We start from the raw sequence: 12,308 nt of genomic DNA on the forward strand, positions 1-12,308 counted from the left end.
CCCCCCCAATATCCATCTAGTCTGCTAATGCACAATACCTGATTGAGGGGCCCCCCAATATCCATCCAGTCTGCTAATACACAATACCTGATTGAGGGGGCCCCCCAATATCCATCTAGTCTGCTAATGCACAATACCTGATTGAGGGGCCCCCCAATATCCATCCAGTCTGCTAATACACAATACCTGATTGAGGGGGCCCCCCAATATCCATCTAGTCTGCTAATGCACAATACCTGATTGAGGGGGCCCCCCAATATCCATCCAGTCTGCTAATACACAATACCTGATTGAGGGGGGCCCCCCAAAATACATCCAGTATGCTAATACACAATATCTGACTGAGGGGGCCCCCCAATATCCATCCAGTCTGCTAATACACAATATCTGACTGAGGGGGCCCCCCAATATCCATCCAGTCTGCTAATACACAATACCTGATTGAGGGGGCCCCCCAATATCCATCCAGTCTGCTAACGCTCAATATCTGACGGGGCTCCTTAAAATCCATCCAATCTTCTAATACACAATGTCTGACCAAGGGGGGAGCCCCAATATATGTCCACTTGGCTAATACACAATATTTTGCTGAGGGGGGCCCCCAGTATCCATCCAGTCTGCCAATGCACATTGTCTGACCGAGGGGGAGCCCCAATATCTGTCCACTCTGCTAATACTCAATTCCTGACTGTGAGGCCCCTAATATCTTTCCACTTAATGCACAATATAGGACTGAGGGGGCCCCAATACCCATCCACTCTGCTAATTTAGAACCTCCAATCGAGGGGGCCCCCTCAGTCCATTCTATGAACGCGCACAGACAGCTGTAAAAGCAACTGGCAGTCTAATATTTGGTCTGGGGGAGGTCACAGGCCATATATAGAGCAGGTCTGTGTGTTCCAACCCCCGAGGAGGCAGAGCTCTGAGCAGACATACTTTGTGAATGTTCATCCAAAACTGCCCTCCCACAAGGTCACAAGATGGGTAACATAAAAACCGGAATCCTGCCGGAATCGGGCTCAGGTGGGGGGTTTGGAATCTGTAAGAACGGCCAAAATAGTGTACGTTTCAAATAATTTATATCCAGTAACATTTTCAAAAAAATAATAATTGCTTAAACAGTTCTAATCCGGGGGAGACATTTTCCGGTGCACCACTGTCTTCCTGTCCAGATCCTCACTGGCCATTATGGCTGCTGTTGAACCTAGAAGCAACCAATGAAAAGCTGAGTTATTACCAAGGCTCCCTCAGACGATGTCCCCGCCCCCGAGGAGTTTCAGCAGTTTAGGATAGAGATGAGCAGGACTGGCTGCCCCATCCTCAGTATGACACAGAGGGTGACACCCATTCATGGTGGTATCTTGGTGATGCTGGCACGCTCTGCCATCACTGACCTCCTTCTGAAAATGCCATGTGCCTGGCTGTGTCCGATTTCAGTGACAAAGAATAGATGCCAGAGGATCAACACGACAGCCAAGCCCTGAGCTTCTTTGGAAGAAGAGGTCCACATTGGAAGCCTCCATATTTCTTGGTGTCCAGAGAGAACAGATATTAGAATGAAGGTATCCCTGTCCTGCAATTCTGGGAGTCGGGGAACATGGTCATGTGGCCTTCAGCAGCTGTGTGTGCTGGGCACTGATGCCAGGCTCCAAGGGTAAGTACCACAGCCAACTATGGTTTTTATATGGTACCTAATGCCTCCATGATGAGGATTATGGTTGCACTTTATCGCCCCCCTCTATGGGATGACAAAACCTCTTTATCGCCCCCTCTATGTGATGACAGGTCCTCTTTATCGCCCCCTCTATGTGATGACAGGTCCTCTTTATCCCCCTCTATGGGATGACAGGTCCTCTTTATCCCCCTCTATGGGATGACAGGTCCTCTTTATCCCCCTCTATGGGATGACAGGTCCTCTTTATCCCCCTCTATGGGATGACAGGTCCTCTTTATCCCCCCTCTATGTGATGACAAGTCCTCTTTATCCCCCTCTATGTGATGACAGGTCCTCTTTATCCCCCTCTATGTGATGACAGGTCCTCTTTATCCCCCTCTATGGGATGACAGGCCCTCTTTATCCCCCTCTATGGGATGACAGGTCCTCTTTATCCCCCTCTATGGGATGACCGGTCCTCTTTATCCCCCTCTATGGGATGACAGGTCCTCTTTATCCCCCCTCTATGGGATGACAGGTCCTCTTTATCCCCCTCTATGGGATGACAGGTCCTCTTTATCCCCCTCTATGGGATGACAGGTCCTCTTTATCCCCCTCTATGTGATGACAAGTCCTCTTTATCCCCCTCTATGTGATGACAGGTCCTCTTTATCCCCCTCTATGGGATGACAGGTCCTCTTTACCCCCCCCCCCCTCTATGGGATGACAGGTCCTCTTTATCCCCCCTCTATGGGATGACAGGTCCTCTTTATCCCCCCTCTATGGGATGACAGGTCCTCTTTATCCCCCTCCTTGGGATGACAGGTCCTCTTTATCCCCCTCTATGGGATGACAGGTCCTCTTTATCCCCCCTCTATGTGATGACAGGTCCTCTTTATCCCCCTCTATGTGATGACAGGTCCTCTTTATCCCCCTCTATGGGATGACAGGTCTTCTTTATCCCCCTCTATGTGATGACAGGTCCTCTTTATCCTTCCTCTATGTGATGACAGGTCCTCTTTATCCCCCTCTATGTGATGACAGGTCCTCTTTATCGACCCCTCTATGTGATGACAGGTCCTCTTTATCCCCCTCTATGGGATGACAGGTCCTCTTTATCGCCCCCTCTATGGGATGACAGGTCCTCTTTATCCCCCCTCTATGTGATGACAGGTCCTCTTTATCCCCCTCTATGTGATGACATGTCCTCTTTATCCCCCTCTATGTGATGACAGGTCCTCTTTATCCCCCTCTATGGGATGACAGGTCCTCTTTATCCCCCTCTATGTGATGACAGGTCCTCTTTATCCCCCTCTATGTGATGACAGGTCCTCTTTATCGCCCTCTATGTGATGACGGGTCCTCTTTATCCCCCTCTATGGGATGACAGGTCCTCTTTATCCCCCTCTATGTGATGACAAATCCTCTTTATCCCCCTCTATGTGATGACAGGTCCTCTTTAGCCCCCTCTATGGGATGACAGGTCCTCTTTATCCCCCTCTATGTGATGACAGGTCCTCTTTATCCCCCTCTATGGGATGACAGGTCCTCTTTATCGCCCTCTATGGGATGACAGGTCCCCTTTATCGCCCTCTATGGGATGACAGGTCCCCTTTATCCCCCTCTATGTGATGACAGGTCCTCTTTATCCCCCCCTCTATGTGATGACAGGTCCTCTTTATCCCCCTCTATGTGATGACAGGTCCTCTTTATCCCCCTCTATGTGATGACAGGTCCTCTTTATCGCCCTCTATGTGATGACGGGTCCTCTTTATCACCCTCTATGGGATGACAGGTCCTCTTTATCCCCCCCTCTATGTGATGACAGGTCCTCTTTATCCCCCTCTATGGGATGACAGGTCTTCTTTATCCCCCTCTATGTGATGACAGGTCCTCTTTATCCCCCCTCTATGTGATGACAGGTCCTCTTTATCCCCCTCTATGAGATGACAGGTCCTCTTTATCCCCCTCTATGGGATGACAGGTCCTCTTTATCCCCCCTCTATGGGATGACAGGTCCTCTTTATCCCCCTCTATGTGATGACAGGTCCTCTTTATCCCCCTCTATGTGATGACAGGTCCTCTTTATCCCCCCTCTATGGGATGACAGGTCCTCTTTACCCCCCTCTATGTGATGACAGGTCCTCTTTATCCCCCCTCTATGGGATGACAGGTCCTCTTTACCCCCCTCTATGGGATGACAGGTCCTCTTTATCCCCCCTCTATGGGATGACAGGTCCTCTTTATCCCCCTCTATGTGATGACAGGTCCTCTTTATCCCCCCTCTATGTGATGACAGGTCCTCTTTATCCCCCCTCTATGTGATGACAGGTCCTCTTTATCCTCCTCTATGTGATGACAGGTCCTCTTTATCCCCCTCTATGTGATGACAGGTCCTCTTTATCCCCCCTCTATGGGATGACAGGTCCTCTTTATCCCCCTCTATGTGATGACAGGTCCTCTTTATCCCCCCTCTATGGGATGACAGGTCCTCTTTATCCCCCTCTATGTGATGACAGGTCCTCTTTATCCCCCTCTATGGGATGACAGGTCCTCTTTATCCCCCTCTATGTGATGACAGGTCCTCTTTATCCCCCTCTATGGGATGACAGGTCCTCTTTATCCCCCCTCTATGGGATGACAGGTCCTCTTTATCCCCCCTCTATGGGATGACCGGTCCTCTTTATCCCCCCTCTATGGGATGACAGGTCCTCTTTATCCCCCTCTATGGGATGGCAGGTCCTCTTTATCCCCCTCTATGGGATGATAGGCCCTCTTTATCCCCCTCTATGGGATGACAGGTCCTCTTTATCCCCCCTCTATGTGATGACAGGTCCTCTTTATCCCCCTCTATGTGATGACAGGTCCTCTTTATCCCCCCTCTATGGGATGACAGGTCCTCTTTATCCCCCTCTATGGGATGACAGGTCCTCTTTATCCCCCTCTATGTGATGACAGGTCCTCTTTATCCCCCTCTATGGGATGACAGGTCCTCTTTATCCCCCCTCTATGGGATGACAGGTCCTCTTTATCCCCCCTCTATGGGATGACAGGTCCTCTTTATCCCCCTCTATGGGATGACAGGTCCTCTTTATCCCCCTCTTTGTGATGACAGGTCCTCTTTATCCCCCCTCTATGTGATGACAGGTCCTCTTTATCCCCCTCTATGTGATGACAGGTCCTCTTTATCCCCCTCTATGGGATGACAGGTCCTCTTTATCCCCCTCTATGTGATGACAGGTCCTCTTTATCCCCCTCTTTGTGATGACAGGTCCTCTTTATCCCCCTCTATGTGATGACAGGTCCTCTTTATCCCCCTCTATGGGATGACAGGTCCTCTTTATCCCCCTCTATGGGATGACCGGTCCTCTTTATCCCCCTCTATGGGATGACAGGTCCTCTTTATCCCCCTCTATGGGATGACAGGTCCTCTTTATCCCCCTCTATGGGATGATAGGCCCTCTTTATCCCCCTCTATGGGATGACAGGTCCTCTTTATCCCCCTCTATGGGATGACCGGTCCTCTTTATCCCCCTCTATGGGATGACCGGTCCTCTTTATCCCCCTCTATGGGATGACCGGTCCTCTTTATCCCCCTCTATGGGATGACAGATCCTCTTTATCCCCCTCTATGGGATGATAGGCCCTCTTTATCCCCCTCTATGGGATGACAGGTCCTCTTTATCCCCCTCTATGTGATGACAGGTCCTCTTTATCCCCCCTCTATGTGATGACAAGTCCTCTTTATCCCCCCTCTATGTGATGACAGGTCCTCTTTATCCCCCTCTATGTGATGACAGGTCCTCTTTATCCCCCCTCTATGTGATGACAGGTCCTCTTTATCCCCCTCTATGGGATGACAGGTCTTCTTTATCCCCCTCTATGTGATGACAGGTCCTCTTTATCCCCCTCTATGGGATGACAGGTCTTCTTTATCCCCCTCTATGTGATGACAGGTCCTCTTTATCCCCCTCTATGGGATGACAGGTCCTCTTTATCCCCCCTCTATGGGATGACAGGTCCTCTTTATCCCCCTCTATGGGATGACAGGTCCTCTTTATCCCCCTCTATGTGATGACAGGTCCTCTTTATCCCCCCTCTATGGGATGACAGGTCCTCTTTATCCCCCTCTATGTGATGACAGGTCCTCTTTATCCCCCTCTATGGGATGACAGGTCCCCTTTATCCCCCTCTATGGGATGACAGGTCCTCTTTATCCCCCTCTATGGGATGACAGATCCTCTTTATCCCCCCTCTATGTGATGACAGGTCCTCTTTATCCCCCTCTATGGGATGACAGGTCCTCTTTATCCCCCCTCTATATGATGACAGGTTCTCTTTATCCCCCCCCTATGTGATGACAGGTCCTCTTTATCCCCCTCTATGTGATGACAGGTCCTCTTTATCCCCCTCTATGTGATGACAGGTCCTCTTTATCCCCCTCTATGGGATGACAGGTCCTCTTTATCCCCCTCTATGGGATGATAGGCCCTCTTTATCCCCCTCTATGGGATGACAGGTCCTCTTTATCCCCCTCTATGGGATGACCGGTCCTCTTTATCCCCCCTCTATGTGATGACCGGTCCTCTTTATCCCCCTCTATGGGATGACAGGTCCTCTTTATCCCCCTCTATGTGATGACAGATCCTCTTTATCCCCCTCTATGGGATGACAGGTCCTCTTTATCCCCCTCTATGTGATGACAGGTCCTCTTTATCCCCCCTCTATGGGATGACAGGTCCTCTTTATCCCCCTCTATGGGATGACCGGTCCTCTTTATCCCCCCTCTATGGGATGATAGGTCCTCTTTATCCCCCTCTATGGGATGACCGGTCCTCTTTATCCCCCCTCTATGGGATGATAGGCCCTCTTTATCCCCCTCTATGGGATGACAGGTCCTCTTTATCCCCCTCTATGTGATGACGGGTCCTCTTTATCCCCCTCTATGTGATGACAGGTCCTCTTTATCCCCCTCTATGGGATGACAGGTCCTCTTTATCCCCCTCTATGTGATGACAGGTCCTCTTTATCCCCCCTCTATGTGATGACAAGTCCTCTTTATCCCCCCTCTATGTGATGACAGGTCCTCTTTATCCCCCTCTATGTGATGACAGGTCCTCTTTATCCCCCCTCTATGTGATGACAGGTCCTCTTTATCCCCCCCCTATGGGATGACAGGTCCTCTTTATCCCCCCTCTATGTGATGACAGGTCCTCTTTATCCCCCCCCTATGGGATGACAGGTCCTCTTTATCCCCCCTCTATGGGATGACCGGTCCTCTTTATCCCCCCTCTATGTGATGACAGGTCCTCTTTATCCCCCTCTATGGGATGACAGGTCCTCTTTATCCCCCTCTATGTGATGACAGGTCCTCTTTATCCCCCTCTATGTGATGACAGGTCCTCTTTATCCCCCTCTATGTGATGACAGGTCCTCTTTATCCCCCTCTATGTGATGACAAGTCCTCTTTATCCCCCCCCTATGGGATGACAGGTCCTCTTTATCCCCCCTCTATGGGATGACAGGTCCTCTTTATCCCCCTCTATGGGATGACAGGTCCTCTTTATCCCCCTCTATGTGATGACAGGTCCTCTTTATCCCCCTCTATGTGATGACAGGTCCTCTTTATCCCCCTCTATGTGATGACAGGTCCTCTTTATCCCCCCCCCTATGGGGTGACGGGTCCTCTTTATCCCCCTCTATGTGATGACAGGTCCTCTTTATCCCCCTCTATGTGATGACAGGTCCTCTTTATCCCCCTCTATGGGATGACAGGTCCTCTTTATCCCCCTCTATGTGATGACAGGTCCTCTTTATCCCCCTCTATGGGATGACAGGTCCTCTTTATCCCCCCTCTATGTGATGACAGGTCCTCTTTATCCCCCTCTATGTGATGACAGGCCCTCTTTATCCCCCCTCTATGGGATGACAGGTCCTCTTTATCCCCCCCTATGGGATGACGGGTCCTCTTTATCCCCCTCTATGTGATGACAGGTCCTCTTTATCCCCCTCTATGGGATGACAGGTCCTCTTTATCCCCCTCTATGGGATGACGGGTCCTCTTTATCCCCCTCTATGGGATGACAGGTCCTCTTTATCCCCCTCTATGGGATGACAGGTCCTCTTTATCCCCCTCTATGTGATGACAGGTCCTCTTTATCCCCCTCTATGTGATGACAGGTCCTCTTTATCCCCCTCTATGGGATGACGGGTCCTCTTTATCCCCCTCTATGGGATGACGGGTCCTCTTTATCCCCCTCTATGGGATGACAGGACCTCTTTATCCCCCTCTATGGGATGACAGGTCCTCTTTATCCCCCTCTATGGGATGACAGGTCCTCTTTATCCCCCTCTATGGGATGACAGGTCCTCTTTATCCCCCTCTATGGGATGACAGGTCCTCTTTATCCCCCCTCTATGTGATGACAGGTCCTCTTTATCCCCCCTCTATGGGATGACAGGTCCTCTTTATCCCCCTCTATGTGATGACAGGTCCTCTTTATCCCCCTCTATGTGATGACAGGTCCTCTTTATCCCCTTCTATGGGATGACAGGTCCTCTTTATCCCCCCCCTATGGGATGACGGGTCCTCTTTATCCCCCCTCTATGTGATGACAGGTCCTCTTTATCCCCCCTCTATGGGATGACAGGTCCTCTTTATCCCCCTCTATGGGATGACAGGTCCTCTTTATCCCCCTCTATGGGATGACAGGTCCCCTTTATCCCCCTCTATGGGATGACAGGTCCTCTTTATCCCCCTCTATGGGATGACAGGTCCTCTTTATCCCCCTCTATGGGATGACAGGTCCTCTTTATCGACCCCTCTATGTGATGACAGGTCCTCTTTATCCCCCTCTATGTGATGACACGTCCTCTTTATCCCCCTCTATGTGATGACAGGTCCTCTTTATCCCCCTCTATGTGATGACACGTCCTCTTTATCCCCCTGTATGGGATGACGGGTCCTCTTTATCCCCCTCTATGTGATGACACGTCCTCTTTATCCCCCTCTATGGGGTGACGGGTCCTCTTTATCCCCCCTCTATGTGATGACAGGTCCTCTTTATCCCCCTCTATGGGGTGACGGGTCCTCTTTATCCCCCTCTATGTGATGACAGGTCCTCTTTATCCCCCCTCTATGTGATGACAGGTCCCCTTTATCGCCCCCTCTATGTGATGACAGGTCCTCTTTATCCCCCTCTATGTGATGACAGGTCCTCTTTATCCCCCCTCTATGTGATGACAGGTCCTCTTTATCCCCCTCTATGTGATGACAGGTCCTCTTTATCCCCCCTCTATGTGATGACAGGTCCTCTTTATCCCCCCCTATGGGATGACAGGTCCTCTTTATCCCCCTCTATGGGATGACAGGTCCTCTTTATCCCCCTCTATGGGATGACAGGTCCTCTTTATCCCCCCCCTATGGGATGACAGGTCCTCTTTATCCCCCTCTATGTGATGACAGGTCCTCTTTATCCCCCTCTATGTGATGACAGGTCCTCTTTACCCCCCCCCCCTCTATGGGATGACAGGTCCTCTTTATCCCCCTCTATGTGATGACAGGTCCTCTTTATCCCCCTCTATGTGATGACAGGTCCTCTTTATCCCCCCTCTATGGGATGACAGGTCCTCTTTATCCCCCTCTATGTGATGACAGGTCCTCTTTATCCCCCCTCTATGGGATGACAGGTCCTCTTTATCCCCCCTCTATGGGATGACAGGTCCTCTTTATCCCCCTCTATGGGATGACAGGTCCCCTTTATCCCCCTCTATGATGACAATGTATCGGGTACAGAGGACGGAATTGATACTTTGTTTTCCATTGGACAGTATAAAGAGGACCTGTCCCCGGGGAATGTAGTCCCGGGACTCACCTGTGGGCGTTTCAGTGTGACCGCGTATTCCACCGTCTCCTCGGCGCAGGTCACATCTATGGTATAAGAGAAACGATCAGGACAATCCTGGTGTCCCAACCCCCACAGCAGGACTGGTCCTCAGCGGCGAGGAACTACAATTCCCAGCATTCTCTGCACCTGGGACTTACCTCTGTTACCTTCTTTCACGATCACTGTGCTGTAGAGCACTTCCTCCTCCCTCCGTGTCTCTGAAAAGTAGGACCAGGATATTAGATTCTGTACACGAGAGGGAGGGGTCAGGGGTATGTAACGCAGAGGGAGGGGTCAGGGGTATGTAACGCAGAGGGAGGGGTCAGGGGTATGTAACGCAGAGGGAGGGGTCAGTGGTATGTAACGCAGTGGGAGGGATCAGTGGTATGTAACGCAGAGGGAGGGGTCAGGGGTATGTAACGCAGAGGGAGGGGTCAGTGGTATGTAACGCAGAGGGAGGGGTCAGGGGTATGTAACGCAGTGGGAGGGGTGAGGGGTATGTAACGCAGTGGGAGGGGTCAGTGGTATGTAACGCAGAGGGAGGGGTCAGTGGTATGTAACGCAGAGGGAGGGGTCAGGGGTATGTAACGCAGAGGGAGGGGTATGTAACACAGAGGGAGGGGTCAGGGTATGTAATGCAAAGGGAGGGGTCAGGGGTATGTAACGCAGAGGGAGGGGTCAGTAGTATGTAACGCAGGGGGGGGGGTCAGGGGTATGTAACGCAGTGGGAGGGGTCAGAGGTATGTAACGCAGAGGGAGGGGTCAGTGGTATGTAAGGCAGAGGGAGGGGTCAGTGGTATGTAAGGCAGAGGGAGGGGTCAGGGGTATGTAACGCAGAGGGAGGGGTCAGAGGTATGTAACGCAGAGGGAGGGGTCAGTGGTATGTAAGGCAGAGGGAGGGGTCAGGGGTATGTAACGCAGAGGGAGGGGTCAGGGTATGTAATGCAAAGGGAGGGGTCAGGGGTATGTAACGCAGAGGGAGGGGTCAGTAGTATGTAACGCAGGGGGGGGGGGTCAGGGGTATGTAACGCAGTGGGAGGGGTCAGGGGTATGTAAAGCAGAGGGAGGGGTCAGGGGTATGTAACGCAGAGGGAGGGGTCAGGGGTATGTAACACAGAGGGAGGGGTCAGTGGTATGTAACGCAGAGGGAGGGGTCAGTAGTATGTAATGCAGAGGGAGGGGTCAGTGGTATGTAACGCAGAGGGAGGGGTCAGTAGTATGTAATGCAGAGGGAGGGGTCAGTGGTATGTAACGCAGAGGGAGGGGTCAGTAGTATGTAACGCAGAGGGAGGGGTCAGTGGTATGTAACGCAGAGGGAGGGGTCAGTGGTATGTAACGCAGAGGGAGGGGTCAGTGGTATGTAACGCAGAGGGAGGGGTCAGGGGTATGTAACGCAGTGGGAGGGGTCAGGGGTATGTAACGCAGTGGGAGGGGTCAGGGGTATGTAACGCAGAGGGAGGGGTCAGGGGTATGTAACGCAGAGGGAGGGGTCAGGGGTATGTAACGCAGTGGGAGGGGTCAGGGGTATGTAACGCAGAGGGAGGGGTCAGGGGTATGTAACGCAGAGGGAGGGGTCAGGGGTATGTAACGCAGAGGGAGGGGTCAGGGGTATGTAACGCAGAGGGAGGGGTCAGTGGTATGTAACGCAGAGGGAGGGGTCAGAAGAACATTACTGGTACCTGGTCGCCTCTCTGACACGCTCTCATAGGTGTTCTCCTCCTGGATTGGTTCTTGTTCTGTTACAGAAGAATTGTCAATAAAACAAATCCAAAAATACAGAATATCATTTCATCCATGTGCTAAAGGGGGCCTCAAAAGTGGCCCCTGACATCACCAAAGAGCCACACATAATAATCAGTATATGAAATGCTGGAGAGGAGTGTCAGAGACTGCAGACCTAATAGAGGAAATGAGGGTCAGAGAGTGAGGAGAGGACACATTGTTGGTGGTCAGAGAGTGAGGACAGGATACATTGTTGGTGGTCAGAGAGTGAGGACAGGATACATTGTTGGCGGTCAGAGAGTGAGGACAGGATACATTGTTGGCGGTCAGAGAGTGAGGACAGGATACATTGTTGGTGGTCAGAGAGTGAGGACAGGATACATTGTTGGTGGTCAGAGAGTGAGGACAGGATACATTGTTGATGGTCAGAGAGTGAGGACAGGATACATTGTTGGCGGTCAGAGAGTGAGGACAGGATACATTGTTGGCGGTCAGAGAGTGAGGACAGGATACATTGTTGGTGGTCAGAGAGTGAGGACAGGACACATTGTTGGTGGTCAGAGAGTGAGGAGAGGATACATTGTTGGAGGTCAGAGAGTGAGGACAGAATACATTGTTGGCGGTCAGAGAGTGAGGACAGGACACATTGTTGGTGGTCAGAGAGTGAGGACAGGATACATTGTTGGTGGTCAGAGAGTGAGGACAGAATACATTGTTGGAGGTCAGAGAGTGAGGACAGGATACATTGTTGGTGGTCAGAGAGTGAGGACAGGATACGTTGTTGGAGGTCAGAGAGTGAGGACAGGATACGTTGTTGGTGGTCAGAGAGTGAGGAGACATTACCAAACTTTGAAGATGTTACATGAGGGTGTTAGAGATCAATGCTATTTCCCTAATCCATTATGAGAGCAGGATAGAGCAGAGAGGTCACCCTGTGGGGTGTCCGCTGCTCCTCCTCCTCCCTCAGATATAAACATGTATACAGGCGATCGTCCCTCTGCTGCCTGCAGACGAATGTTCTCACCTGCATGAGGTGTGGAGATCCT

This window comes from Rana temporaria, chromosome 12 (genome assembly GCF_905171775.1).
Source record: "Rana temporaria chromosome 12, aRanTem1.1, whole genome shotgun sequence".
NCBI lineage: Eukaryota > Metazoa > Chordata > Amphibia > Anura > Ranidae > Rana > Rana temporaria.